The sequence below is a fragment of the Peromyscus maniculatus genome, chromosome 22 (genome assembly GCF_049852395.1).
Source record: "Peromyscus maniculatus bairdii isolate BWxNUB_F1_BW_parent chromosome 22, HU_Pman_BW_mat_3.1, whole genome shotgun sequence".
Taxonomy (NCBI): domain Eukaryota; kingdom Metazoa; phylum Chordata; class Mammalia; order Rodentia; family Cricetidae; genus Peromyscus; species Peromyscus maniculatus.
The window spans coordinates 52,436,710-52,462,309 of NC_134873.1; the positions used below are offsets into that span (position 1 = coordinate 52,436,710).

At 43.2% G+C, this 25,600-nt stretch overlaps 1 long non-coding RNA gene across 1 annotated transcript; it reads left to right on the forward strand.

The window, feature by feature from the left end:
- The first annotated feature begins 726 nt into the window (after positions 1-726).
- Positions 727-21,821, forward strand: LOC121825053 (uncharacterized). The gene is made up of 2 exons (XR_006067116.2): positions 727-1,830; positions 7,187-21,821. It is a non-coding gene; the product is annotated as an uncharacterized LOC121825053 (long non-coding RNA).
- Positions 21,822-25,600: the final 3,779 nt, after the last annotated feature.

Here is a 25,600-nt window from a genome sequence, read left to right on the forward strand (position 1 = left end):
ACGCCTATTACTACTACTACTACTACTACTATTATTATTTCTGTGTGACCTCCACTCTGCTGCTCATAGTCATTGTAGGTATCCCGTAATTCTAGGAGGGGTGATGTTGGTAGAGTGAGAAGGATTTGCTCAAGACTTAGTGATGACTGTATAGCCAGCATTCTCTGTCTACAACGTTTTGTATATTAAAATATCTATGTGATGGAGTTTATGTGTATGGATATCCACTTTTACCTCTTCCCCTTCTAAGGCTACCAGTCTTCAACCACAGGTGCTCCGCTTGCATTATTTTCTGCCTAATCGCCCCTGAAAGGCCCCACTTTTAAACACCATAGTTGAAGTCAGGCTAATGGTGCTCATGTGCCCTCCTAGCATTTGGATGGTGGCGGCAGTAGGATTCAGAAGTTCAAGACCAGCTTTGACTACATAGCAAATTTAAGGCCAGACTGGGCTACATGAGACCTGCCTCGAAAATATGAAATAATAAAATAATAAACATTGTAGTTGAATTAAGATCCTACTCTCCTGATGCTTCCCCTTCAGGGACACACTGACATCATATCTAAATGACAGGACTGCTAAAGGTCCTTGTCAGGGCTGGAGGCAGCACAATGGTGGGGTACTGAGTTCAGTACCCAGCACCCATATTGTGTGGTTCACAAACATGTTAACTGCAGATCACCTCTAGCCCCCTCACTGTGGAACCTGCACTCATACACACATTTAAGATATTAATAAACACGAATCTTGAAAGGTTCGTGTTAAAGTGCACAAAAATGTTTTAAGAACCCAAAGGGATATCTGATTCCTAATTCTTCACCAGGACTCCAGACTGGTATACAACTAGGACCTGCCACATAGCATGTCCTCAATGTACAAGTCAGAGTTCTGTATAATTAAAATCCTCGTAGAAATTGAGTAGTGCTTCATAAGGCACGCACACCGTTATTTAACATTTTCTTTTTTAGTAGACTCCCCAAGAATATTAAATGCACTGCCCCCATAGACAGAAAATACTGTGGGGGGAAAAGACTTTGTCTTCTGAAATGGTGTCTACCAGTCAGTGGTTCATTAGTATTCCTATATGAAAAGAATAATTTTGATCACATGAATTGATCACATCAATATTGTTTGAATGTGTTGACTTGGTAAGATGGTGTGGTGATACATGGCTACTCTAAACTTGGCAGTGAGATTGTAGATCCTCTAAGGCCACTGCTTAGTGTGATGTGTGTCAGGTCAACAGCAACTAGGAAATATGGAGACTTGTGAAACCAAGCGTCTCAAAGTCCCTGAGAGTTTCCACTTCAACTATCCCAACTCTCTCAGATTCCACTTGACTCTGTATTCTAACCTGCAGTTTGAAATTTATGGTCATAGACCCATTCCAAACTTATGACAGTGACCGGCTCCAAAGAAAATGTGAGTCAGGACAAGTCATTTTAGAAGACCTTTGAAACTTTACCTCGCCACTCCTTCCTTAGTGACGAGTTTGTCTAGCTGGACCCTAGAAGATTCATAGATGGATTCTCCCCTGAGCTTTGGCTATTAGAGCTCAGAGCAAGGTCAGCCACAGGGAAGGGCATCAGCTGGGATCCGAGTGTACACTGGCTTTACCTGGCACTGCCTATTGTGATGTCATGGAATCTCAGTCTAGAGACAGAAACTCTGTAGTGGAGGGGGCATAGGCTTGAGAAATGTCCCTAATATGGGGGCTCGCTTTCCCACTGCCGACACATCTCAGCCTTATGCTACTTGGTTTCTTGGTTTGTGGAATATGGGTTGTTTTCTAGGTATCAGAGGTAGACACAGGTGGCAGCCAAGACAGAGGTACGTGATAGCCACTCTCTCGAAACTCACTCTCTCCATGCTGAAACCCTATAGGTTTGTCTAAATGCCCATCCTCTGGGCCGTAGGAAGAACTGGATGGAGGGGAGAGGGGGGTTGAGACAGCATTGATAGATGGCTTCCTCTTTTATTTTTCCTTCCTTGTTTTGGTTTTCTGAGACAAGATTTCTCTGTGTATCCCTGGCTCTCCTGACTCACTCTGTATACCAAGCTGGCCTTGAACTCACAGAGATCTGCCTGCCTCTGCCTCCCAAGTTCTAGGATTAAGGGCATGAGCCACCACTGCTCAGCTTATTTTTCTCTTAATTCACTTCAAGAAGCCTTAGGATGGGCATGATGGTGCACACCTTTAATCCCAACACTTGGGAGGGAGAGGCAGGAGGATGTCTCGGTGTTCAAGGACAGCCTGGTCTACTTGGTGTGTTCCAGGACAGCCAGGAATACACAGGGAGACTCTGTCTTAAAAAACCAAGAAGAAGAGAAAGAGGGAAGAAGAAGAGGAGGAGGAGAAGGAGAAGAAGGAGGAGGAGGAGGAAGAGGAAGAAGGAAAGTAATAGTAATGGTAGCTTTAGGATCTAGTCTTAAATAGACACTGAGGCAGAATGTTCTAGATACTGAGAAAGTGCTGTTTAGGAGCTCAAGCTGAAGTGAGACATTCAGATGACATAACTTTGGGGGAAAAGAATGTGGTAAGAGTGGTGTAGATATTGTCTATCACATGGGATGGGAGGCAGATGGTAGAGTGCGTTTGTTTTATTAAGAAAGACTTAAATCATATCACGAGACAAAGAACATCTTAGGAAGTGAATTGCAAGTGACACTTTGCTGTGGGATTTTTATTTCTAGCAGGAGAAGAATTGTTTGAGTATGTGGTGCACATGTTTAATGTTAGTAGGTCATGCCTCTTCTGAGTTTTTGATCATGTGAGCAGACCATGAGTGACTGGCTCCCCCACAGTCCTACCATCTTGCCCAGACTTGGCATATGCACCTCTTTTATTTTAGTGATTCCAGTGAGTATGTGGTATTGCATTGTGATTTCATGTGCACCCACACTATGGGAGCCCATTCTCAGGTTCCTCGTGGCTTTACCCAGCATGTCCGCATAGAGGATGATCAGGACCTCGGGCCTGAGTGCAGGTGTCTGAGATGGTCTGCACTTGGCTGTGCTGGGGAGGAGGTCTTTTGTTCCACCCCTTAGCGTCTCTATAAATATCCTGGGGCAGAGACAGTCAGGGCCCATTGGAAAAGATTCCAGGCCCTCTCGAGGCTATCCTTTATTTTCTATCTGTTTATCTCCGAAATAAATCCTATCTAATATTTCCTGCTGCTCACACTCAAGAAAACTCTGGGGAACTGTAGGGTTGGTGGGTAAACGCCCCACACCACACACACACACACATCATAACTAATAACACTGAGAAATGTCTCAGGTTTATTCGCCATTTGGAAATTCTCTCTTGTAAACTGCCTATTCAAGTCATTTGAGCAGTGTGTGTGTGTGTGTGTGTGTGTGTGTGTGTGTGTGTGTGTGTGTGTTAGTAAGGATCAAATTCAGGTCATTGCTCATGCTAGGCAAAGCACTCTATCACTGAGCTACATCTCTGGTCCATTTTTTCCTTAATTTTTTTTTTTTGTTTGTTTGTTTTAGGTTTTTTTTTTCTTTCCATTTTTCAAGACAGTTTGTTTCTGTAATCCTAGATGTTCTGGAACTCTCCCTGTAGACCAGGCTGGCCTCAAACTCACAAAAATCCACCTGTCTCTCCTTCCCAAGTGCTGGGATTGAAGGCTTGTGCCACCACGGCCCAGCTTTCCTTGATTTTTATTAAGGATAATTTTAGGCAAATCAAAGGCACACAGAATTGGTAAATGAACCTAGTCTGAACAAGACCCTACATTCAATCCTTAGTATGAGAAGAAAATAAAAGGTGGTCTGATGAATCTTCATAGTCCTGTCACTCAACCCTTGCTACATCATTTTTTGAAGCAAATCAGAAATAATTTTATGGTAAATGTTTTAGTATGTATATTTTGAGATCCTGCCTCATTCCACAAAGAAAAATAAAGAAAAACGGGTTAATCACAATATCATTATTACACCTAAAAATGTAACAATAATATCTGAATAATTTCTTAATACCTCAAATACCCACCAGCATTTAAATTCCAATAGTCACGCAGTCACTTACTGGCATAAATTATTACTTAGCTCAACTCAGTATTGAATGTTGAGACTGAACAATATATTTCTTTATTCTAATCTAGAGTCTCTCTTTTCTTTTATTAGTTTCATTTATGTATTGGATAAAAGGAACATTTGTCTAGATTTCACAACTAACATTTTGTTGATCAAATATCCGTGTGGTGTAGCCATGTCCATATAGGCAAGACTAAATGGACTTAGTGGGTTATAAAAAAAGAGCATGACATAGTTCATAGGTAACGATAATCATCAGGAGGCACATAATGTGTGATTTGGCTAGGCATTTTATTTTTATCTATCTATATCATCATCTATATCTATCTCTCTGTCTATCATGTATCTATATCTATATCTGTATCTATCTGTCTATCTATCATCTATCTATCTATCTATCTATCTATCTATCTATCTATCTATCTATCTATCTATCTATCGTTTATTTACTTATTTTTAGTTAGTGCTAAGGATCAAATCCAGGGTCTTGTGCTCTTGGCAAGCAGTCTACCACCAAACTACATCCCCAGGCCTGGAATAATATTGTAAATAATATACTGTTTCTTTCTTTCCTTCTTTCTTTCCTTTCCTTTCTCTTTCTTCCTTTCTTCCTTTCTTCCTTTCTTCCTTTCTTCCTTTCTTCCTTTCTTCCTTTCTTCCTTTCTTCCTTTCTTCCTTTCTTCCTTTCTTCCTTTCTTCCTTTCTTCCTTTCTTCCTTTCTTCCTTTCTTCTTCCTTTCTTCCTTTCTTCCTTTCTTCCTTTCTTCCTTTCTTCCTTTCTTCCTTTCTTCCTTTCTTCCTTTCTTCCTTTCTTCCTTTCTTCCTTTCTTTCTTTCTTTCTTTCTTTCTTTCTTTCTTTCTTTCTTTCTTTCTTTCTTTCTTTCTTTCTTTCTCTCTTTCTCTCTTTCTTTCTTTCTTTCTCTTCCTTCCTTCCTTCCTTCCTTCCTTCCTTCCTTTCTTTTTTTCTTTCTTTCTCTTGCTTTCTTTTTTTGGCAGGGTTTCCCTGTGTAGCTCTGCATGCCCTGGAAACCACTTTGTAGACAAGGCTGGCCTTGAACTCACAGAGATCCACTTGCCTCTGCCTTCCAAGTGCTGGGATTAAAGATGTGCACCACCACCACCCCTTGTGAATACCATTTTATATAAATGATGCCAAAACCTGAAAATACAACAGATCTTTCTGTATTGAGCTGCTTAGAAAACCCTGCTAAGTGTATCACTTTGACTGTATTCTCCTCTAGGGATATTCTCTAAATCATGTCATGTGTAAATAACAGTTTTATTTCCTCTTTTCCAATTCTTATGTCTTGGTTCTCCTTTTTTCATTTATGATTATAACTTCAAGTACAATATTCAGTAGCAATGTGTTGTGGGCATCTGTCTCTTTATTAAGTCAAGGAAATTTTTTATAATTCACCAGTTATGTATAATGTTTTCTATGGTTTTTCAAATATTCCTTTCCAATTAAGGAAGTTTTAGCAAGAATTGATGTTAATTTAAAAAAATCTTCTAAAATTTTAAATTAAATCTCTTTATACTGAATGATAAATATTAAGTATATTTCCTGCCTCTATTTAGATGTCATATATTTTTTCTTGTTCGTTCAATCAGTGTACTGAGTTGCATAAGAATGTAAGATAATAAACCAGCTGTGAATTCCTAGGATACATATAACACATTTGTAATGTTGGTCCCAATACTTTAATTAGATTCATTAGATTCAGTTTGCTGATATTTTGTTTGGGATTTATGCATCTATGCATAAATATATTGACTGGTCAGGTCTTAATTAGATTTTAGAATGATGATTGTTCTAGCTTCCTCAATTAAAAATAGAAGCAAATCCAAATTTCCATCTTATTAATGTAACAGATGCCCTCAACACTCATGGAGTTACAAGGGTTTTTGGAGTTCTGTACTAAGAATCTGGAACAAAGACCAGATTGTTCTTTATCTCACACACACACACACACACACACACACACACACACACACACACACTCCAAAGGAGGAGATACTAAGGTTAAGAAATAAGCTCTCATAGCTCCTCTGAAATTCATAGACAAACTTGGGTAAGAGTTAATGTCATTGTCCTGAGCCCAAAATCTTCAGGACAGGACAGGCTAGAAAAATGGGCACACTTTTGTGTGCTTCAGTCTTGTGGAAGGCTTCTCTCCTCTTCAGGGAGTTCTGGTCTCTGCTCTTAAAGCCTTCCGCTGATTGGGTGATGCCCACTTCCACAGTATGGAAGTCAATCTGCCTTAAGGTGTATTGATTTTAAATGTTAATCAAATGTAAAATTACTGTCAAAGAAATGTTCTAGACTAATATATGACCAAAGAACTGGGCTCCATAGCTTAGCCAAGTCGGCATAAAATTAACCATTACACTCTCTTCTCTTGCTTAGATTTATTATTATTATTATTTTTTAAAAGGCGTGTGTGTGTGTGTGTGTGTGTGTGTGTGTGTGTGTGTGTGTAAAATTGTGTTTGTGTAATTGTGAGTGTGATATGTGTATAAAATTGTGTGTTTGTATAATTGTGAGTGTGGGCATGAGCACAGGTGCCAGCAGAAGCCAGAGGTGCTGGATCCCCCTGGAGCTGGAGCTGGAGTTAGGAGTGATTGTGAGCGATATAGATGATAGGAACCAAACTTGGGTCCTCTGCAAGAGCAGTATGTGCTGTTGTTAACCACTGAACCATCTCCCCAAGCCTAATTCTTCCCCTCTTTTTTATCTGGAAAGAGTTTTATAACTTAAATAGTTCTTACATTTAGGTTTTTGCTCCATCAAGCATGTGGGTGCATGCATGTACACATGGCATGCACGTGGAGGTGAGCACAACTTGTGGAAAATGCTTTTTACCTTTTACTTTGTGGGCCCCAGAGATGGGACTCATGTCATCGGAATTGGTGTCAAACACCTGTGCCCACAGAGCCATCTTTCTGATCCCTTAGGATATGTAACCATTATTCACAAATAAACAAATGAGATGGTAACTGATGATATGGTTGCGGACCACAACGGTGTTGATACCTGACATAAACCATCTCGATATCCCCTAGATAAAATGAGATGTGTTGTCAATAAATTGTCCAAGCTAGAACATAAACCTGACTTGGTTTCTTTTTGTTTGTTTCTCTAGGCTTCCAAGCAACAAAATCTAAAACAAATCTGGAAACTCACAGGTCAGAATGATTTTATCCTTATCGGGCAGCTCAAGGCTGATGACTGATCAACTGTGGACCTGCTTTAGGACTCTTTCCACTTGAAGTGGAAGAAAGTTGAAAAAGAGGGTGTGCCTGGAGAGTACACTCATCTCCCTGACATCTTTCCTTCCAAAGTCATGCAGACAGCTCCATCCTCCATTGTTTCCTTTTCTTGGGCTTCTCTGTCCCTACATCTTCATGTAGAGCCCAAAGTATGGGAGAGGAGAATGGACACAGCCACAGACAGCATAAAGGTCACTCCATTGGCATTGCTTCAGGTTATGGACTCAATGGGAATAAGCCCAGAAGTCCACAAGGCACAGGACCAGAAGGAATAGCCTCAAAGCTACAATACCAAGTCATGAAATCAGTAAAGATGAATACATTGCATAATTATCAAGCCATAAGACCAGGAAGTATGAGTCTAGGGCCACAGCAGACAGTTGTGGAAGCTATGGAAATGATTACCCAGTCTCAGCATAATGTCATGGGAACACTGATCATGACCTTGAGTTCTTAGAATCAAGCCACAAAACACCAGGATTACTCCCAGTCCAGTACATCAAAATGCAATGGAAATTAGTTCAAGTGCACTGCCTGAAGCCATTGATGATACAAAGTGACTCCAGTGGCAAAACAAGCCATGGATTTCATGCAGATAATTCCACTATGACAGCCACACATTACTAAATCTAGGGCTTTGATCCAAGGCTCACAGCCTCCAGCTGAAAATTTGACCCCAGTGTCAGCTCAACCAGATGTTCCGACTTCTACTGTCCCAGTAGGAACTGTAGAATCTAGAAGCATACCTCCACAGCCACCATCTAAAGTCCTGGGACCATCAGGAATGATTGATGACCTACTACCATCAGGTTAATCCCTGTATACTCTAAAGGTGACCCCGCTAGTCAGGCATCTCCCACGGGAATGATCACACCACTACAAGTTGTAGAGCCTCAAGTCAGAGAGTCTCTGCAATTTGCCTTCTGGGTTACAGGGTCAAGTTAAAGACTCCGTGGGGAGTCTTAAGGCACAGAGTGTGTGTCATTGACTCTAGGACTGTCTCATCAGGTCACAGACTCTTTGGAGTTCACCCCATGGCACCAAGACTTAAATTATTCGGAGGTGAGCCCAAGGCAAAGTCACAACATGGCAGAAGCTATGGGGTTGAACTGGCCACAAGTGAAGGATCCTGTGGAGACACCATAGTCACATCATCAAATAATGGAATCCACGAGAACAATCCCAGCACCACCAGATCAAGGTGCAGTACCTATAGGAAGGGGCCAAAAGCATCAAATTCCAGAAGCTGAAGTAGGGCCAGTCATACCACTGCTTCAGGAAACGGAATATTTGGGGGGGGGGCACTGTCCCACAGTCTAAGGTTAGAGATTCAATGGACTTACCCCCAGAACTACAGAATGTAAAATCTGAGCACCTGATCCCAGATCCAAGATTGCAAAGTATGAAATCTGTGGGCATAATCACAGATTTAGTCCTAGAAATGGAAAAATATGGACCACCAACCTCAACAGTGGTATCTACAGATTTGGCCCCAGAACTAAATCAGCAGAATACACAATCTGAGGAATTAACCCCCATACCACAACTGCAAAGTGAGACATCTGTGCCATCAGCCCCTGAGTCTCAGTTTCAAGATGTGAATTCTGGCCAACTGACAGTTGAACCACAACTCCAAAACAAAAAGTCTGCTAGGTAGGCCCCAAGTCCACAGTTGTAAAGTAAATAAATCAGTACATTTGATCAACAACTCTCAGTCTCAAGGTATGGAAGAATGCTCTTTCAGCCCTATCACAGGAATTACAAGGTAATTAAAAATGGTGGAGTTGACTCCAAATGATCACTTGAAGGTAGAAAATCTGTGAACTTGGCCCCAGAACCATGTTCACAAAGCACCGGCTATGATAAGATGGCCCCTGTACCATTGCTTGAGGATACAAAGACTCCATTTGTAGAAGGTAGGAGTCTACTTCCTGAGGCACAGGTGGAGACTATGGAAGTTGGTGAACTGATCCCAAGCACACACTTTTATGCAACAAAATCTTTAGAAGCGACCCCCAAACCAAGTTATCATTTCCTAGAACCTGAAGGACTGACCCTACAGCATCCAGCCTCAGAAGCAAGAGTGACCTCTGATCCTTGCCAGCAGGTGGAAAAATCTGCTCTGTTGCCACAATCATCATTAGGGATGAGTCCAACACCATTGAGCCAGACCTCAGAATCTGTGGAGATGAGCTCACCACCACTCCAAGATACTCTTGAACCTGGGACCCAAGTTGTGAAAGAGATGGAAGAGACTCCAGAATCAGGAAGTGCAATTAAAGATACTCTGGATTTGCTACTAGATTCAGAAGTGCAAACTATGATCTCAGGAGTGATGGCCCCAGAGCCACAGCCCCCAGATGTGAAGTTTGTTCAGGTGACTCTAGAACTGTGTGCAGAATTTGCTAACCCATCGGAAAGAATTCTGAGACAAGAATATGAAGACAGAGACCATCAGGTTGACATTGTCTAAAGTCGATGATACCCAGGGGACCATTGTAGACCCATAATCAGAGATGAGATCTCTAGAGTTGAGTCTAGAACCAAGAGTGCAAGGTGTAAAGTCAGAGACCTTGGCCCAAAATTTGAAATCTGCAGAAGTAATTGCTGAATCACCTGAACAAGTTGTAGAACCTACAGAGCTAACTACAGAACCCTAACTGCATATTGAAGATGGGATCCCAGGGCCACAGCTCCATGAAGTAAAGTCTAGGCAAATGGATAGAGAATCACAGTTGCAGAATGAGAAATCTGTAGATGTAATGAATGCAACAGTCACCTATAGGAAAGGTAGATCCTGAAAAGACAAAACCAGAGCCAGGGCTACAAAGTTTATCACCAAAGGAACTGATTGAGGGGCCACAGCCCCCAAATGTGAAATCTGTGGATTTAAATCTAGGGCCACAGCAGCTAAATGTCAAATCGGAATTGATTCTAGGGCCACAATTGCAAAGTGTCCAATTTCTAAAGTTATATCAAGAGCTACTTCTTCAAGGGGAAAACCCAGTAAATTTCATCTCAGGCCCCCCACATTATGGTGTGAACTCTGATGATGAAATATCATGTTCCCCAGGGTCAGAAACCAGATCATCAGCATTTCTTCTAGGGCCAAAGCCTCCAGAACCACAGCCACAGCCACAACCTGTGAAGTTGGTGGACATAAACATAAGACCATGCTTGCAACATGTGAGATTCTCTGATCCCGTCCTAGAGCCCAAGCACCAAGGTTTCAAATGTGGACAATTCACGCCAGGTATTCAGCTTCAAGATAGGAAGCCCTAGGGATTGATGCCAGAATCATTTTTGCCATTAGGCCAAGAGATGCACGTTGAAGATAAGAAGCTTGTGTTGCCTCCGGAACTATCAGAGTTTTGCAGCATGAAACTCACAATCCCATCCTCTGAACTACAACATCCAAGAGTGATAGCTGAGGAGGTCAATCCAGGACTGTGGCAACAAGACACCAAATTTTCTGAGTTGGCTTCTAGAATAAAACATCAAGGGGCCCAATTTGGGGAGCAAATTTTGTCTTATGGTATGAGTCCTATGGCTCCAGAGTTAGGGATACATGATCCCAAATCAGCAAAGGTGACTCCAGGCCTACAAGATACAAGGCAGGTAAGTTTTAACTCAGGGCCATGGCTGCACAATGTCAAATTTTTTGATGTAATTCCAGGAACTCAACCTCAAGCTGTGAAGACTTCAGAGTTTAACTCAGGGCCACGATTAGAATGTGTAAAAATATTTGAGTTGACCACACAGCCAGAGAGGCAAGGGATGAAGCCAGAGTTAATAGCACAAGAGCCACTCTTTCAAGATATACAATATGTCCCAGGGAATCAAGTACCAAGCTTTGAAGACCCAATGTCTTATAAACTAGCCTCTGAGCCACACATACCAAATACAGAATCAATGAAATTGACTCCTAGGAAACACTTAGCAGGTGCAGATCATTCTGAGTTGATCAGAAGATCATAGGCACAAGGTGTAGAATCTTCTGAATTGATCCACAGACAGCATTTGGGACATATAAAACCTGTGAAGAAGATCACAGCCACAAAGCAAGAAGAGTTAATGCCATGGCCACATTTGGAAGACATGAAATCTGTGGAGTTAAGGTCAAAGTCAGAGCTGGGGAAAGTCAAATCTATGTTGTCAACCCTGGTGATACAAGCAGGAGATAAGGAACTTGAAGAACTGCCTCCGGGCTCCAACAGGTTTAAAATCTGAGTTACCATGTTCAGAACCACACTTGGAAGATAGGAAATCTGCAGTCTAAACTCCAGGACAGTGTCTAGAGAGGAGAAAATCTACAGTGATATCCCCAAATAGTTCTCAGTCAGATGGTATGAAATCTGTGAAGTTGATCCTAGGTTCAAGAATGCAAGATTTAAAAACTGTGGGGTTGGCCCGATACACATTTGTTCAAGATATAAATGCCATGGGCTTAAAACTTGAGAAAAGAAGCAAGGGGAGAATCCTGTGACTTTTGTACCAGGGATGCTGTTTCAAGATAAGCCTGTGGAGGTGTTGTAAGGGCCTCATCAACAAGATGTAAAACCCAAGGAACTGACTTCACAGCCACAAATGAAAGATAGCAAATGTGTGATTGTCTCATGTCTGAAGCAGCAAAGTCTAAAACCTGGGAATATAGCCAAAACACAAGGGATCCAAGGAGTAAAATTTGTGGATTTAGTCTCAACACAACAGTGTCAGGGGATGGCATCCATAGATTTAATTGTTGAGCCCGGACAGGATGACCAGATAAGCTCAGCAGAGTGGAAAGGTGGGATGTTTGACCGGCTGAACAAACAGTTTGAGTTGGAAGATATGTTGTCTATGGGGTCAGATCCAGAACCCAAACTTGCAGGTAGAAAACCCATAGAGCTCATCTCTAAACTACAATGTAAAGATGCACCCTCATTTGAATTGGTTTCTGAAGTAGTTATTCATTCATAATGTAAAAGCTCAAGAGGTCAATGTGAGCCAAAGGTGCCAAGCATGATACCTTGTCCATTGACTCCAGAATCACAAGTGTACCAAATGAAAGCCTTGGAGCCAATGTTAGAGCCACTGCTTCAAGATGGGAGAACTGTGGCACTAAATACAGAACCACAAATTGGAGGTACAAAATCTGTTCAGTGGATACCAGTATCTGAGTTTCAAAGGGAGAAATGTATAGGGTCAAACTTTAGGTTACAGTCTCAAAGTGCCAGACCTACAGAATTGAAGCTGTCTACACAACGGAGAGGTGTGAAGTCATCTGAATTGACAGTCAGGTTAAAAATTCAAGGAGAAAAATCCATGGAGTTTCATCTTGAGTCACAGTTACAGCAAGTAAAAACCTCTTCGTTAGCACTAGCTCTGTAGAAAACAAAAACTTGCAACTTAGCTTCTGAGCCGCAGCTTCAAGGGATCAAAACTGTGGAGCTAATCAAGGAGCTACAAGTTGACCTTGTAAGATCCATTCAGTGGATACCAGGACCTGAGTTCTGTGGTGTGACATTTTAGAATTAAATCGTGGGTCACCATCTCCAGGTGTCCAGTCTACAGAACAGAAACCATCCATACAGCTGGGAAGTGTGAAGACATCAGAGATGTCTCTGGGGCCAAAACTTCAAGGAAAAAAATTCAGGATTTTAAACCTTGTGCCGCAAGTACAGTGTGTGAAGACCCCTGAATTGGCCCTTGTACCTGAGCTACAAACAAGGGAAAACATCACATCAACCTCAAAGCTATAGTCTCAATGTGTGAAAAGTTGGCCTTACACCAGGGACCACAGCTTGAAAATACAAAATCTGTTCACTAGATACCACTGTCTGAATGGCAGGTTAAGAAATCTATACTGAATCTTAGGTTGCAATCTCAAGATGTCACAGCTAAAGAGTTAAAACCCTCAGTACAACTAAGAGTTGTGAAGACATCCCATGAGTTAACTATGAGGCCAAAGTCACAGGTAAACAACCTTCAGGGTCAACCCAAGAACATCAGTCTCAGAGGTCCAAAACTATTGATTTCAAATCTGAGCTACTGTTTAGAAGTATGAAAGCATGTGACCCAAACTTAAGGTCAAAGATCAATAATACAAAATGGAAATTCAATCCCAGGTTTTGCTTAGAAGAAAGGAGCTCTCCTGGGTTGAACCCTGGATTACAGCCACAAGAAGGGAAGCCCTTAGGGTCATCCCCAGGAACACAGACTGGAGCTGTGTTCAGTATTTAAGCAAGAGTCACAGTCCTTAGAAGGGAAATATAGAGCTTTAAGCCAAAGGCCACAATCACAAAACAATGTAGAGTTGAACTGTGGAAAATCTTCTGAGTTGGCATTCAGACAAAGCCTGAAGGTATGAATCTGAGAACATCTCTGGGCCCCAGTGGCAGTGTGCAAAATGTTCTGACTTGACACCTGAAACAGAGTCCCAAAATATGAAATGTCCTAAGTTAAGTCCCAGCTCACAGTTGAAAAGTAAACCATTTACTGAGTTGGCTATGGGTACCAAAACTCGATGTGTCAAACAAGGCTGTAAACCTGGGCACAGTGGTAAGGTATAAAATCCAACTCATTTCTGAGAACATAGCCTCAAGAAATGGAAATGGAAGACGGTAAATCAGGCCCACAGTTACAAGACCTGAAATCTTCAAGGACAATCATGGGTATGGACAATCATGTCTGTGGACTTCGGTCCTGGACCACACTTACAAGATATGACATCTGAAGTCATTAGAGGGAAAAGGGCTCATGCTATGAAATCCAAAGAAATCAAACCTAGTTCAAAGTTACAAGGTAAGAAACATGATTTCACCCTGAGGAAGATGTTCTTAGGTACAAAATCTGTAGAGCTGGACTCAGGCTCCCCTTTACAAGATTTGAAATATCCTGAGCTGATCATGGGTATGAAGCTTCAAGATGTGAACTCTATGGGACAATACATTACAAGTATAAAATCTTCTGAGGTGGTAACACAGATAAAATCCCAAGGTGTGACAGTGGTGGACCTCAATTCTGGACCACAGACACAAAATAAAAATCCCTCTGAATTGGTTCATGGGCAAAGGTACCAAGCTAAGGAGTCTGTAGAGTTTAATCAAGGCCCAAAGTTACAAGGTGTGACAGTGGAGTCCAAGACCCCAAATGGGGAATCTGGGAAGTTAAACTCAGGCCCCCAGTTACAAGATGAAAAATTCTGGGGAGAAAGCTTCAATATGGAAGATGTATGGAGGTCAGTTCTGGCCTATGCTCATAGGGTATGAAGTCTCCCGAAGTGATTTCAGAGGACACGCTTCAAAAAGAGAAACTCGTGGGCTCTGTAGATCAGCTACTGTGGCAAGATGTAAAATCTTTAAAATGGACATTTGGTAAGGCAGTTGACAGGGAACCTTTGCAGTTGGAGACCACTCATTTACAGGAGTCATCAGAATTATGTACAAAGCTTCAAGACCTGAAATCTATGGAATTCAATTCAGAGCAACAGTTGCAAGATGTGATGTCCTCTGAGTTGGGTCTGGGAACAAGTCCTCAGTCTTTAGCGTTCAACCCTGTGTCAGAGTTGCCAGAGATAAAACCTTCTGAGGTGTGCACATAAACCGGATGAGCCATCTCTGGAATTCAAACATGAGCCTAGACTGCAAGGTAGGGCATCCTGTGACCTAAATGCAGTGCCACAGATTCTCTGTAAAAAATGTTATGGCATCTGACACCAGAAAACAAAATGTAGAATTGTCTGAGGCGCAACCTGATCCAGACCTTCAAGGTATAAAATCTAAGTTGTTCTGCCTTGGACCACACTCAGAATATGTAAATTCTGCATGCACTCCCAATGCAAATTCTCAATATATAAATACCAGTGGGTGTAAACCTGGGCCATATTTGCAAGATATTAAATTCCTCTGCATGCATTCCAGAGCCAGACCCTCAATGTATGAAGTCTGTGTGCAATCCTGGGTCACATTTGCATGGAACGCATTCTTCTGCATGCGTTTTAGGACCAAAATTGCAATGTGCAGATTTTACTGTGTGCATCCATGAGCCAAACTTGCAAGACGTAAATTCTTCTGTATGTACCCCAGGGCCAAGTCCTCAGAGTGTGAATTCTATATACACCCCATGGCCAACTCCTCCATGTGTAAATTCCACATCCTGAAGCACATTTGCAAGGTGTGAATCAATGGGCATTAGTTCTAGGACCACACATTCAGTGTGTAGATCCTATTGGATGCTGTCCTAACTCACATTTGCAAGGTGTGAATCCTTCCACACGCACTCCAGCGCAAAACCCTTAGTGTGAACATTCTAATAGGTGTAGTCTTAAGCCACTTCTTGGTATGAATCATGGTAGAACACTTCCAGCACCACAAATTTTGTGTGTAAATTCTGTTTGGTGCAGTACCAAAACATATTTGCAAGATGTGGATTCTTGTGCCTGTACTCGAAGACAAGAGTCACAGTCTGTAAATTCTACTGGATACAACCCTGGGCCACATTTACAAGCTCCAAAACTTCAAGGTACGAAGTTTTCTGAGTTAAACCATGGGACAGGAATTCTAAGAGAGATGCCTATAATAGTTAACCAACGACAACACGTGCAAGACCTGAAGCTTGAATTAACTCCAGAGTAAAATATAGGTGTAGTACCTGTAGAGTATAACTCTGGGCCACAAGTACAGTGTGTGAATTTTTCTGAATTGAATCCAGGATTAAAATTATAGTGCATAAATCCAGTGAAGCTTAGTTCAGGGCCACAGTTGCAAAACGTGAAGTCCTTTGAGTTGACGCCTGGATCAGAATCTCAATGTCCAAAATCTGTTCTATTGCACTGTGGACCACCTTTTCAAGGTGTGACACCATCTCACTTAATCGTAGGGGCAGAGTTTCGGGAGATCCCATTTTTGAAGAAACAACTTGGATTGTGGCAGCAAACCACACAACCCATGTTTACTTTGAGGCCTCCATCAAATGGTGTGAAATCTGGGAGTTTCACCAACCCCACTGCCTGAAGATAGAATGTCTCCAGAGATGAGCAAACAGTCATTGCTTTGTTTTACAAATTCTGTAAAACTGACACCTGGCTATGGTCTGCAGGACGTAAGAAGTAAGGAATTTTTACCAGAACCTTGTTTTCAAAAAGTTACATCTGTGAAGTTGAAGCCAGGGTCACCAACTCAAAAGTGTGAACACTTAGAGTTTACTCCATGCCACTGTTCTCAACATGCTAAGACTTCCTTTGCACTGAAGCCATGTTTTCATGAAAGAAAGCCTATGCAGCTGAAGCTGGGCTCCAAACAGCAAAGCATGGATCACCAACAGTTTCCGTTAAATGAGAAACTAATGGTACCAATACCAGAGTCCCCTGGGGAGTTCTTAGCAGGACCAGCACTGACTAGAGTCAAATTTTCAAATTTGATTCTGGAATCACAGCAGCAACATATGAAATGTACGGAATTTACTTCAGAGCCAAAGTGGCAAAGTGTAAAACGTGAAGTTGTCACCAGTGTCTCTGCCACAAACTGGGAACTCTGTGTGGTTATCACCAAGGCCATTCCTTCAAAATGTGACATCTGGGAACCAATGTCCCCAGACATGTGATCAAATCATAGATCTATAGACCTGGGCACCAGTTGGAGGACTATGCTGAAAAGATCAGCTGCCAAATCTCTAAACTGTTGGTTTTTATTTCACTACCAGTTTACCAAGATGCAGGATCTTCAAAATGATGAAAGGGTTGGGACATAAAAGCCCCAAAACAATAGATAAGTCTATGAGGTTGACCCCCAAACCAACAGATCAAATCATAGAATCATTAGGAAGGCCTCAGCAACTAGATCTTCAAGGACCAGAATTTGTTGATCTGACTCCCACACTAAGTGATCAAGATTTGAAATCCTCAGAAGTAACCCCACAGAAAAGCTACCAGATCCCAGAAACTCTGGAGTTACTTTCTTGTTTGTAGCCTCAATTTAAAGATTTCAAGGAGTTACCAACAAAAAAAGCCACAGGATCTGATAGACTGACCCTTGACCTCAAGAATCATGTTGCAGAGGTAAGGATGCTAACTTGTGAGGTAAGACCAGGGAAAGAATTTCTTAGAGTGACTTCAAAGCCAGTAAATAGACTGGATGTGTAGAAAAATCTCCAAGGCCATGTCCTTAAGACTTAGGACCTGTGGTGGTGGACTCTGAGAAAATTTCCTAAAGGGAATCTGTAGCATTGCCATCAAGGCCATCCTATCTTGTTCCAGATTCTGTTTCAGGGATAAAACCAGGCCAAGGACCTCAGATTCCTGAATCTATAAGTTTGACCTCTAAGCCATGGTTGCAAAGAGAAGCATCCTTAGATTTGTTAACACAGCAATCCAGTCAAGTTGTGGGAGATAGAGACTCTGAGGAGCTCACTTTTGAGTCATGGCAGCCAAGGGAGGTAGCAGGTAGGGTAACAAAGCCCCATGATTTAAGCATGGGAACTTTAAACATTAACTCCAATAGAATCACTGGATCAAATGATAAACTTTGTAACGATCAGTCCAAAGACACTAGGTAAAGTGACAGAATCTGTAAAGATACGGCTTCACGTTCCTCAGTCAGCTGCTCTCCCCAGTGTTTCCAAATCATTGGAAATTATCTCTGGACTGCCACTTCAAGTTCTAGAGTCTGTGATGATACCAGAGCCAACCTCTCAAGGGTCAAAACATGCTGATTTGATTCCCAAACAGCATGATGTGAAATTGGATGGATTTGCTTCAAGTCTTTGGCTACAAAATGTGCAATCTAAGAAATTAATTGCAGTATCAACACATCAGATTTTAGAAACGATAGAGTTGTTGGGCTTTCAAGTTATAAAGACTACATTGGTTCCCAAACCCCGGCTTCTGATTGTAAAATCTGAAGAGCTGGCTCCAGGACCAAGTCCCCATCTATAGAACCAATTGGAGTTGCCACACAATCAAGCAGTAAAGTAAACTAAAGAATGGTTCGAATTTACTCCCAAGACCACATCTTCAAGACATGGTAAAACCTACAAAATGAACCCCAAGGGCATATATTCAAGAGAATTTTGCAGAATTAATCTTACAGCAAAAACTTGAGAGACCTCCAGTATTATCTCATGAGCAAAGGATTCAAGCTGAAAAATGTCTAGGCATCAAAACAGAATCCCCTAAAGTAATGGAAATTGATTATTTGAATCACAGATTGGTGTGTGAGGATAGAGACTCAGAAACGATAACATCAGAAAAGTCACAAGCAGAGAATTCTCTAGGTTCATACACAGCCCTTCAGTTCCATTTATTTCAAGTTTTGTCAAAACTGAGTTAGGGTCCCTTCAGGGTTCTGGAATGCCAGAGGTATCAAGAGCCTTGGCTATGAAGAACTTTGCTGTTGGTATTTTGCTGTCTCCAGAGTCCTATACACACACCATTATGTTCATCAGCGCTTCCCTTGGTTCTTCCCTCTGATATCAGGAACACTGTGGGAACCCTATATCCTGACATCTGGGAAGTGGATGTCCTATCTGAGGAAGCATCCAAAAAGAAGCAAATGGAGGAATTTGTGGATTCACTTCAGGGATATTCTCCATATCCACTGAGATTACTCCCTTCGGAGTTTCAGGCAGGACTAGAGGCTCCAAGAGATCCTATCCATTCTTTCGTGGATAGACAACAGAATGTCAAAGTCATGTCTATAGGCAGCGACTCCCTCGGAAATATCTTCCAATATGCTGATGCTGGGAAATGTTCTGGGAACCACTATGGAAAGGAAGCTTAGCAGCTGTTTTTAACAGAAGGAACCACGATGTATATCTGCCAGTTTATTCAGAATTTATTTGGGCTTCCAGCCGAACTGATGGCATTTTTCCAGAGCATACTATAGAGGGGTCCAAGGACAATTTCACTATTCAGAGACATAAACTATTCAGAGACATATTTTATGCCATGGTCACAAGAAAAGCATGCCCTGAAAGATGTGGACATGTGGATCCACATCTTCCATAATACAACAATACTCTGGTACTAGATTGGGAATAAAGAAAACAAACTCAAAACTCAGTGATATATTCTAGGAAGTCACTCAGCACGTGTCTGTCTCGTGTACAAGGGCTCACTTTCCTGTCTTAGTGAAGCTGGAGTCTTCTCTTGAGATAATTTACAATAGGGAAGACCCTGTTTCCAGGGACCAGAGTAAAAATTCACAGAGCAGTTCACCGACAAGGACTTTTGACTCACCACTCCCTCAAGGCAAGTTGTCTTTCCCAGACCAAGAGGGATATCTCAGAACAGCACCATCTACTAAAAGATCTACAGCTAAAAACAGCAGCAAAACTCTTAGTCAAGTACCCCACAATGTCCCTCCACCTTTCTCATCAGGACTTGTCCTGAAATATCCCATCTGCTTGCAGTGTGTCCGATGTCAGGATTTAATTGCTGACAAAAGTTGTAGTCTGCTTTTGGTCTATATCTTCTTGTGTACCCATAGCTCCACCTTTTAAACATCCCTGAAGGCCACGGTGAGATTTGGTTGCATCTTGGTTTTAGACTGAGAACTGGGAAAAGACCTCAGGTCTCAAAGCATCATGGTAGAAACAGAGCAAATACATGGAAGAGCATTACATCACCATCAGGAAGGAAAGCTAAAATCTGTCCTTTAGCTTCCAAGAGTCCAACCACTCCAAGAGATTTCCAGGCCCGATCTTACCAGGCTCCAGCTTCTGTACAAGTGCACATTAGAAAAAAGCAATGGGACAGCCATGGTGTGGTCAGCAAGACAGACGCCAAAGACTCTGAGCACCATGAATTCTGTCAGGTTCACTCTGTATCCAAGAGTGGCTTTGAAAGTAAAGAGGAAGAAAAATGGTTGAAATCAAGCCTCAAAAAGACCTTTGGCTTCAAAACCACCAAGGGACTTAAAACACAAAACATAAAGCTCTACAAAAATAGTGGAACCCCAGAAGAGAGTCCTTTTAGAATGATGTGTCCATCAAGAAGTAAGAGTATTGGAACCGTTCAGACAAGCACTGTTTCTTCAAAGACACAACCTAAGAAATCCAGCCCAAGTTCATCCAGCTGCTTTTCCAGGGGCTAAGGCAGGCATTCCAAATAGCACATAGAAATGGACTGAAGCCTGAGGACAGGACAAAGCCAGGCAATTTGTGGTCAAGAAAATACTTGCACCCCATACAAAAAGCCAAGGATTATTGTTTAGCAGGAGATAGCAAAGGAGCCAGCACACCAGTTGCCCAGCAAAGGTCAACAGGTGTGAACCCCTAAGCAAGAGGACAGATTGCAGGGAACAGGTGACCAGTGTAGACAAACTCAACAGTCAAAACAAGTGAGCTCTCTCCAACCCAGACCTTTGCAATTGGAGACCATAGTTTCTGAAAGAGATACCACTATCCAAGTTACTTCAACATCCAACCTTTGAGTATAATTCAAAATGTCATCAGCAGAGCAAAGAAAAACTACAGTGATGAAATCTCCTATCCTGAGTCTAAGAACTGTTCTCAAGTGCAGCCAGATTTCAGGCCCAAGAGAGAATGGAACCTGACAACCTTTTGAAGAGAACCCTGCAGGGTCACTTTAAAGAGACACACACAGCCTAGGAAGAACAACATGGCTTCAGGGAGAAGAAGCTTATCCTTCGTAATAAGCCTTTTGAAAGGACCAATCACATCCTTCGTGAGAGAACTCACGGAAGTCTCTCTGAGAGTAGATAATGCAGTCCTTCTCAGAGAAGGCATAGCAGTCCTTCGGACAGAACCCTTAGACATCTCTCAAGAGGAGTCATTGCAGTCCCTCCCAGAGATGGCATAGTAGTCCCTCTGTGAGAACCCTTCAAAGTCTCTTTGGAGCCATCCCAATCTCTTTAAGGGGAGAGGTCTCAGCCCCTCAGTGAGGAGCCAACACAGTCCTGAGAGATGCCCTCGGATTCCCTCAAGGAGGTCTCGGTGGGGTGGCTACCCACCAACCCCACATTTCCCCAGAGTTTTTTGAGTGGTAGCAGCAGGACATATTAGATAGAAGGATTTAGAGTGTGGATATAAACAGAAAATACAGGACAGCCTCAGGAGGGCCTGGAACCTATTCCAATGGGCCCCGACTATCTCTGCCCTAAGGTATTTATGGAAACACCAAGGGGTGGAGCAAAAGACCTCCCCCCAGCACAGCCAAGTGCAGACCATTCCAGACACCTGTACTCAGGCCTGTGGTCCTAATCATCCTCTCTATGCAGACCTGCTGGGTAAAGCCACGAGGAACCTGAAAACGGACTCCCACAAACTACTTAAGCCTAACACAAAAGAGGACATGAAGTCTAAGTAAACATGAAGGCTGGGTGCCAGTAAAACGGTCCACAAATTCAGGCAGCTGGCCACACAGACTGCCAGCATATCTTGTTGACCCCTGGACTACTCTGTCCATCTTGGCTGTTAATGAATCAATACCCAGTTATTGTGAGATGGAATTCCCCCACCCCCTTTCATATCCATGAGAAAATAGATCAAAGTTGGTAAAAATTAAAATAATTCCTTGTGTGGGTTTTCTCTTTCCTAGCACTCAGCTCATCAATCTACCTTCCATGCCATTCTAGTCCCACCCCCTTCATCCCCTTCCTCTAGTCAAATGGTCCCATCAGCCTGCCCTGACAGTTTGCAAGAGTCCCACAAAAATGCCTACAACAATCACTTCTTCCCAGGAGCCACCTGGGAATGGAAGAGGTGTGAGTTAGGGTGCCCAGGAGCAGGGCGGTCTCCTGGAGGAGGACTGAGTTAGGGTGCTAGGGAGGTCACCAGGGTACAAATCTACTGTGTGAGAAAATCAGGACCAGAGTAGGGGCCAGGCCTTGGCTGGGGTTGGTGCTTTTCTAGCCCTATGAAAAGGGCTATGAGTGTCTCTAGTTGAGTAGTATCGGAAAACACAGACCTTCAGCTCCTGGATCCCATGAAGGGTGCTATCTTCTGTTCATTCCCAAGAGGCCATGACAGACCTAAGGGTGCGCACTCAGGTCAGAGGCACTGGCTAAGAAGCAGAAACCTATAATTTAATAGGAAAGGGCACACTGAAAGAATGGAATGGAGGGAAGCTGTCATTGAATGGGCACCTCCTGTTTAGCACGGGCCAACATAGATACACCACAGAGTTTTTTAAAAAAAAAAAAAATTCAAATACCTACAAGGCCAGATAGGCGATAAAAGTTTGAAGGGGCAGATAGAAGGCTATGTGGGATGGCAGAGAAGGAGGTAGGTTCAATACAATCTTTGACTAAAGTCATTCAAATTCAGTTAAAAAAAAAAACCCTCTGGCCACATGCACAGGTCAAGGTAACTGATCTGTCACCTCCTGCAATGAGGTGTGTGTAAAGAGGCTTTTGTCCTTGACCTTTCATCGACTGGTTAAAAGAGACTGGTTAAAAAAGGAGAGGGTACGAAGAGGGAATGATAAAGAGGATGTAACATGGATTCTCAACTTCTAGAGGACCAAGGATGCAGAATGGTCTTTTAGACCAATAGTTAGCCCTAACTTATTTGTAATCTCCCACTTAAAGAGTGGATGCAAGTTACATGCAACTTGGGGATGATCATTTAGCGATGCCTGAGATGGCGGGGGTTAACAAGAGGAAGGTGGCACTCCAGTGGGGTCAGAGAAATCAGACTCTCCTGGGCTCCTATCCTTTGGAATGGAGGTGGGGAGAGAATGTATCTATTGAGAGAATTTACCTTTGACAAGCTTTGTGGTTCTGGGTGACATCCCCAGAAGGAAGGCAGAAAACGGAATTAGCATACTCGCAGACATGAGGAATGCCATCCGGCCAGAGGTTCCTCCCCCACTCAGCACGACCAGGCCTCCATCGGCCTCCTGAGGAAGGAGAAGCCCAGGTCACCAGGGCTCAGCTCAGGGGAGAAGCATACTTTCTCCCCTTTGTCAGTAATGGAGGAAGACTTAGAATCACTTATTCTTCCCCTCATAAAATTGATCAGAACCTAGGCCGTGTGTAGCAAAAAATAATTTGGAGAAAGAAATCCTCCTGGCTCTCCTCCCTGACTAAGCTATTCATTAAAATTCTTACTATTCCAGCAGAGACTTGGGAGCAGCCTTGTCAGATAAATAAAAATAAATACTCAGGGCAGAAGCATCCAGCAGTTAGTAGCTGGGTACATCCGAGCAAGCTACTGGGATCCTTATTTCTTTGTTTTCTGGTCTGAAAAGAGAAAATTAAAAAAAAATACCGACTGGGCGGTGGTGGCGCACGCCTTTAGTCCCAGCACTTGGGAGGCAGAGACAGGTGGATCTCTGTGAGTTCGAGGCCAGCCTGGTCTACAGAGTGAGTTCCAGGAAAGGAGCAAAACTACACAGAGAAACCCTGTCTCAACCCCCCCCCCCTCCCGAAAAGAAAAGAAAAGAAAATACCAACTTCACAGGTTTTTGTGAAGGTAGCGAGTGTGGAAGTGCATGGCTGGGCCCGGAGAGGTGGCTCAGCGACTAAGACACTGGCTGCCCTTCCAGAGGAGCCAGGTTTGACTGTTCACATCCACACGGCAGCTCACAAAGCATCTGTCACTCCAGTTCCTGATGATCCAACACCTTTTTCTGCTCTCTGTGGGGACCAGGTACTCCTGTGGTACACAGAAATACATTCAGGCAAAACAACCATACACATTAAAAATAAATAAAATTTTTTAAAGAAAATGTATGCTGGGCAGTGGTGGTTCATACCTTTAATCCCAGCACTTGGGAGGCAGAGGCAGGCGGATCTCTCTGAATTCAAGGCCAGCTTGGTCTACAGAATGAGTTCCAGGACAGCCAGGGCTACACAGAGAAACCCTGTCTTGAAAAACCAAACAACAAAACAAAATTAGAAAATGTACTGCTGATGATAAAGTATTACTCATCTAGTAATTATAACTATTATGATGACCAAGATAATAAATATCCAAAGGGAAGACCAAGATAAAAGTTGAGATTTTAAAATGAGAAATGGAGATCCAAGAAAGAGGACGTTATAGGGAACAAAAGTGTTTGGATGAGAAGCAGGTGGAGAGCTCGCACCTTCAGGACTTCCTGGACTTTCCCAGCCACTTGCAACATGGTGGTCAGAACGGCCTCGCTGTACAGTCACTGTAGAGCGTGGACAGGAATGGCAGGAAGAAACGGAGGATAGGAGGGAGGCAGTGGGAGGGCTCAGTGGGTAAGGGGATTGCTGCCAAGCCTGATGATCTGAGTTCGATCCCTGGGACTCATGGTGAAAGGACAGACTGGTTCCCAAAAGTTGTCCTCTGACCTCCATACATTTCCCCATGGAATAAATCCCTCCACCATATACATAAATACAGGGGAAAATGGGAAGAATGAGGGGAAAGGGGAAGAAACGGAGGATGGTGGATTGGGATGGAGGAGAGGACGCGCGCGTGCGCGCGCACGCGCGCGCACACACACACACACACACACACACCTATACCAAGAACTTAGTCTTCATGTGATGTTCCGAGTCTATTAGGGACAGAGGATCACAAGGGAAGACAAGGAGAAAGATGCCTATGATGGGTGTGTGCCTTCGATTCCAGCATTTGCATGGTGGCAGGGGGATCAGGAGTTCAAGGCTTTCCTCAGATAAGTAGCAAGTTTGAGGCCAGCCTGGGCTAGACCCTGTCTCAAAAGCCAAAAAAAGAAGAGGAGGAAGAGGCAAGGAGCAGAAGCCTAGGGCCGAGGCCAGTCCAAATTTAAAACTATTCTAGGAATCAGGGTAGAAGGCTGAAATTGAGAAAGGACCTCACCACTCATTCGCCAGGCTCAGGGGTCTCGATCACACGCTGATATCGTTTTGTGCCTGGCATGGTCCCACACTGTGGACACACTGTCCTGCCTGCCTCTGCAGTCACACAAACCCCTCTGGTGACAATAACTTTACTTTGAGCTGGCAGGATCTTATCTGAGCCCCGCCCCCCACGCCCCTCTCTTCCGCACCCTTTCCTGTCCCTAGCTTCCCAGACCTCCATGGGGACTCCTGAGGGTCCTCTTTGCACAGCCTCTGTCTCGTCAGCCTCTGCTCTTGAAGAAGAGGAGAAGGTCATTGCTCTTGCCCTTCAGGCACAGTGTGCTCGGGAAGGCTGAGAGCCTGGATGTGCAGACCACCACCCAGGTCAGAAAGAATCTCTGCACAAGACAGCTCCGGGGCCCAAATGCCTCTGAAGGCCAGAGATCAGGGTCAGAGGAGTCGGAGGACCCGGGCCATGACTTGATCATGTGTCAGTCTGCAGTCTTCCCCTGCCCCACGGGCCCATTTTATCCTCTCTTCTCAGAAAAGTGA